Consider the following 6,000-nt stretch of genomic DNA (forward strand, 5'->3'; position numbering starts at 1 on the left):
ATAAATATATATTTACATATAAAATATATGAATATATATTCATATATTATATATTCATATATTTATATATTATATATTATATTAATATATAATTAAATATTAATATATATATTTATATAATATAATATATAATATACATTTATATAATATATTTATATTATATATTTATATTAATATATTATAAATATATTTCTATATAAAATATGTTTATATATTTTATATATTATATATTTTATATATAAATATATATTTTATATAGAAATATATTTATATATTATATATTTATTTAATATATATTATATAATATAAATAAATATATATAAATTAAATTTAATTAAAATTAAATATATATAAAATATAATATATATTTAATATATAATATATAATTATAATATATACATTTGTGTATATATATATTTTAAAAAGTGTGATCACAGCTCACAGTTGCCTCGACCTCCTGGGCGCCAGCGATCCTCCCGTCTCAGCCTCCCAAAGTGCTGGCATGACAGGGGTGTGAGCTCCCGGCCAGCACCTTCTCTTAGGCAGTGTCTGGCAAGTCCTGCACGTTGGGAAGGTCTCCACCAGGTACCCCAGGGGTGGCACTGAGGGCACGAGGGGGACCAGGGCTCAGAGCATCCACAGGGCGGCCTCCTTGCCTGGTGGGATGAAGCCCTGAGGTGAGTTCCAGGCCTGGACTGTTTCCAGGAGGGAGCTGAATCCGACACAGTCCCGTGGCTGGCACCGATTTTGGCATTTCGCTCACTCTGCAGACACGTGGGGGCATGAAAGCGGCGTCATCCCTTCCAGGGGGCGGCAGTGGGGATGGACGAATCACTTGAATTTTAATGAAATAGGCACACCTATTTCAGAAGAGCCACCGCACCTGCTGCCCAGACCCAACTTTCCAGCTGTGGGGGCAGCAGGTGTGATGAACACAAGGGTCCCGGGAAGGGTGGAATGGCCCGGGACGGCAGAGTGATATCGAATCCTTTGTACCTCTGTGGGTCTGACACGTCTGCAGTCTGGGGAGGGCGGAGAAGTTTTTGCATTCATTTTAAATGTTCTCAGAAAGTAGGATAAACAGTGGCAGCGGACGGGATGAATGAGGAGAGCTGGGGTGAACTGGCATTGTTTGCTGTCTCTGGTCTTTGTCATTCTTGACATCTTCGGTGAACTGTGTGGAAAGGGCAGGGTGTTCACGGAAAATAAATAATGTCAAATGCAACTAAGGTACCGTGCACCGACCGCAAGCCGGCGTCTATCCAGAGCTCTGAGGGTCTGTGAGATTTGAAGGAAAAGAAAGGAAGCTGGAAAAAAAAAAAAAATTCAAATGAATCAGAGACAAACCATCCCTAAAAGCTTGCTTTAATAATTGTGTGTGGATTTTTGTTGTGGTTGTCGTTGCCATGGAAGATAACTCGGATCCAAAATAATGAGCAAACACTGTCACACAGTCCTTTTCGCAAAATCGCTTTGGCTTTGGGGAAGGCAACTGTCATTAACGGGCAGCCCGCACGTGAAAGCGAGGAGATTTCCTGGGAGAACGGTCTGCTAAGGAAATGTAATGAGACCCATTTCTTGCCCTTATTGCTGCAAACCGTTGCCTGGTACTTAACCAGCCTCTGCCCCTCGGCTGAAGCACGCCTGGTTGAAATTCATACGGCCTAGATTTACAATTTTTAAACGACCGGATATATATATATATATATATATATATATATATATATATATATATTTTTTTTTTTTTTTTTTTTTTTTTTTTTTTTTTTCTATGCTGTCTGCAGACTTGGTGGACACCTGTTGTTTCTGGTTAGGAAAGGAGGAGATAATTGCGTGGCACAGGGCCTGACTTCTTGAGTCACCATTTAACCAGCTGATTTCAGCCATAAATTGGACAGGGGGAGAAAAAAAAAACAAACTAGCAACAAAACCCAAACACACATTCAAACAGATTTGCAACCCTAAAGTCTGTCTCCTTTATGATTTTAATTTTATTATGATTATTTTTTCGCTTTCTTTAACATACAAACGAGCTAGGCAAATCCTTCCGGGCTGACATACATGTGCTTTCCCCTGCCTGGCCATTCTGTAGCAATTATGTGAGGTGAATCGGTATAAGTGTCAATTAGTTCAACCGTCGTGGAAGACAGTGTGGCGATTCCTCAAGGATCTAGAACTAGAAATACCATTTGACCCGGCCATCCCATTACTGGGTATATACCCAAAGGATTATACATCATCCTACTATAAAGACACACGCACATGTATGTTTACTGCGGCATTATTCACCATAGCAAAGACTTGGAACCCACCCAAATGCCCGTCAGTGACAGACTGGATAAAGAAAATGTGGCACAGACACCATGGAATACTATGCAGCCATGAAAAAGGATGAGTTCACGTCCTTTGCAGGGACATGGATGAAGCTGGAAACCATCCTTCTCAGCAAACTCACACAGGAACAGAAAACCAAACACCACATGTTCTCACTCATCAGTGGGAGGTGAACAATGAGAACACATGGACACAGGGAGGGGAACATCACACACCAGGGCCTGTCGGGGGGTGGGGGCTAGGGGAGGGAGAGCATTAGGGCACATACCTAATGCATGTGGGGCTTAAAACCTAGACTTGGAACCAACCCAAATGTCCATCAGTGATAGACTGGATGAAGAAAATGTGGCACAGACACCATGGAATACTATGCAGCCATGAAAAAGGATGAGCTCATGTCCTTTGCAGGGACATGGATGAAGCTGGAAACCGTCATTCTCAGCAAACTCACACAGGAACAGAAAACCAAACACCACATGTTCTCACTCCTAAGTGGGAGTTGAACAATGAGAACACGTGGACACAGGGAGGGCAACGTCACACACCAGGGCCTGTCGGGGGGTGGGGGCTAGGGGAGGGAGAGCATTAGGACACATACCTAATGCCTGTGGGGCTTAAAACCTAGACTTGGAACCAACCCAAATGTCCATCAATGATAGACTGATAAAGAAAATGTGGCACAGACACCATGGAATACTATGCAGCCATGAAAAAGGATGAGTTCACGTCCTTTGCAGGGACATGGATGAAGCTGGAAACCATCCTTCTCAGCAAACTATCACAGGAACAGAAAACCAAACACCACATGTTCTCACTCATCAGTGGGAGGTGAACAATGAGAACACATGGACACAGGGAGGGGAACGTCACACACCGGGGCCTGTCGGGGGGTGGAGGGCAGGGGGAGGGAGAGCATTAGGATGCTATCGTAATGCTAACCAATATCTGATCCATGTGGGGTTTAACACCTAGATGACAGGTTGACGGGTGCAGCGAACCACCACGACACGTGTCTACCCACGTAACAAACCTGCACGTTCTGCCCGTGCATCCCAGAACTTATAAAATTTTTTTGAAGAAGTAAACTGTCTTAAACACAGTTTTCCCTGCAACGTATTAAAACACATCGGTTACTGCTAATTACAGACATGGGATTTTGAGGATCATTTTTTTTCCCTCAAGCCCAGAGAGGGGGTTACTCTATTTCCTGATCCAAACCGGGGTAATTTGGAAGATGAGGACGAATGTCTCACTAACCAGGGGTGCAGCAAAGCGGCCGGGGCTCTGAGACGGCTGGGAGACGCGTTCCACAGGGCTTTGCTTCGGGAGTGGCCTGTTTCCCACACGGCAGGGATCGACGGACAAATGCCTCATTGTTCCGGGATTCGAGGGGGTGACGTGGAGTGAAATGTGGAACCGGGCGCGGTGGTTCACACCTGTCATCCCAGCACTTCGGGAGGCCGAGGCGGGCGGATCACGAGGTCAGGAGATCCAGCCTGGCCAACATGATGAAACCCCATCTCTACAAAAAATACAAAAATTAGCTGGGTGTGGTGGCGTGCACCTGTCATCCCAGCTACTCGGGAGAGGCTGAGGCAGGAGAATATCTTGAACCTGAGAGGCGGAGGTTGCAGTGAGCCGAGATCACGTCACTGCACTCCAGGCTGGTGACACAGCGAGACTCTGTCTCCCTAAAATAAAATAAAATAAAATAAAATAAAATAAAATAAAATAAGGTGGGTGAGGTGGCCTGGGCGCATAATCCCGGCTAACCGGGAGCCTGATTGAAAGAATCTCTTGAGACTGGGCAACATAGCAAGACCCCATCTCTACAAAAAAATGCAAAATACAAAACATAATAAGTCAAGCAAAGACGATGACTGTGAACAGGGTTTTTGGGTTCTCAGAGATTTGGGGTTCTCCCAGCTGGACGGCACCCCAGTGACCATCTTTAAGTCCCTGCCGTGTGGGCGAGGACCTATATTAGATTCTGACCTTCACCCTGGACGGAGCTGTCGACCCGTAAACGTCGGTTTCACATTTCGGCCTTCACGACTCCTTTAAAACACGCACAGGTCGTTTTGTGCGACGATAAAATAAGTACTGGAAAATGTATTCGATTATCCTTCTGTAAAATGAAATCGTGCCCGGGCTTTGACAGGTGAATAAATGGGTGTTATTACACCGCCGATGACGGGTGGACGGGATTTCGCGTTCGTATTTTATGATGTTGTTGGAGTCCGCAGAGGATTGGATGTCCTGTGGCTCCGTTTCCCACATCGATTCTTACAGAAGGGAGTTCCTTTGAATAATTAATATACTCCCGGTGATAGATGATCCACGGGGCCGGGATATTACGTTATCAATCACGCCCCAGTTGTTTTAACGTAATCCTATCGAACACGTGTCAGGAGCTGTTTACGCGGAGATGACGGTGACCATGTGGCCGTCGGCACTGACATCTCCATTCCGGGAGTCCTGGGTGGAGGTTCCGTAGAAAGCACCCCCGTTTCCAGCCACAAAATTGTCCCATTTCCTTTCCGGAATCTGCCACGTCCTGACACGTTTCCCCCCGTGTTTTAGTCGAGATGGGGTTTCACCGTGTTGGCCAGGCTGGTCTTCAGGGCCTGGCTTCAAGTGATCCACCTGCTTCCGCTTCCCAACGTGCTGGAATGACAGGCGTGAACCACGGTGTCCGGTCCCCAGTGTTTTTCAGATTGTAGTAAAATGTACATAACGCACACACACACAAAAAAAATAATAATCATTATTTTTTTTTGAGACGGAGTCTGGCTCGGTCGCCCAGGCTGGAGTGCAGTGGCACGATCTCAGTTCACTGCAACCTCCACCTCCCGGGTTCACGCCATTCTGCTGCCTCAGCTTCCTGAGTAGCTGGGATGACAGGTGCCCCCACTTCGCCCGGCTAATTTTATTGTGTTTTTAGTACAGACAGAGTTTCCCCAGGTTGGTGAGGCTGGTCTCGAACTCCTGACCTCAGGCGATCCACCAGCCTCGGCCTCCCAAAGTGCTGGGATGACAGGCGTGAACCACGGTGTCCGGTCCCCAGTGTTTTTCAAATTGTAGTAAAATGTACATCATGCACACAAAAAATAATAATTATTATTTTTTTGAGACACAGTCTCGCTGTGTCTCCCAGGCTGGAGCGCGGTGGTGCGATCTCGGCTCACTGCAACCTCCGCCTCCCGGGTTCACGCCATTCTCCTGCCTCAGCCTCCTGAGTAGCTGGGATGACAGGTGCACACCACGACACCTGGGTAATTTTATTGTGTTTTTAGTACAGACGGAGTTTCCCCAGGTTGGTGAGGCTGGTCTCGAACTCCTGACCTCATTCGATCCACCGGCCTCGGCCTCCCAAAGTGCTGGGATGACAGGTATGAGCCGCCGGGCCCGGCCTCAGACACCTATTGGTGCTGCTTGTTTGAACTACATTTGGCTTCTGCAGCCGTGTCACCATCCACATCTCCAGAAGCTTCTCATCTTCCCAAACTGAAACCCTGTTCCCCTTACACACTCGCCCCCCTTCCCTGGCTGCCGCCAAAGCTACTCTCCGTCTCCATGAATCCGAGGACGCCAGGGACCTCCTCTAAATCCCACAGGGGTTTATCTTTCGGTGTCTGACTTCGTCACTGTTCCGAGACCCACGTT

The sequence above is a fragment of the Macaca nemestrina genome, chromosome Y, assembly GCF_043159975.1.
Source record: "Macaca nemestrina isolate mMacNem1 chromosome Y, mMacNem.hap1, whole genome shotgun sequence".
NCBI lineage: Eukaryota > Metazoa > Chordata > Mammalia > Primates > Cercopithecidae > Macaca > Macaca nemestrina.